This window comes from Nannospalax galili, unplaced genomic scaffold (assembly GCF_000622305.1).
Source record: "Nannospalax galili isolate Female #2095 unplaced genomic scaffold, S.galili_v1.0 scaffold593, whole genome shotgun sequence".
Lineage (NCBI taxonomy): Eukaryota > Metazoa > Chordata > Mammalia > Rodentia > Spalacidae > Nannospalax > Nannospalax galili.
The window spans coordinates 1,221,350-1,221,588 of NW_008332686.1; positions in this window are offsets into that span (position 1 = coordinate 1,221,350).

Here is a 239-nt window from a genome sequence, read left to right on the forward strand (position 1 = left end):
TGAAGGTTATTTTATGTTAGAAGCAATTTCCTAGATTGCTAAATTTAAAATATTGACTGGTATGTTCTCCAAGTAAATCAAACTTGAATTTTAGAGAGCAATCATGCTAACCAATTAATAACAATTTGATGCATGTTCCTTATGAATCAGGGCCATGTTTTCAATGATTATACAACTAATTAAAACAATTATATAATATTTATAAATTTCAATATTATGTTATTTCTAAATCAGACTAT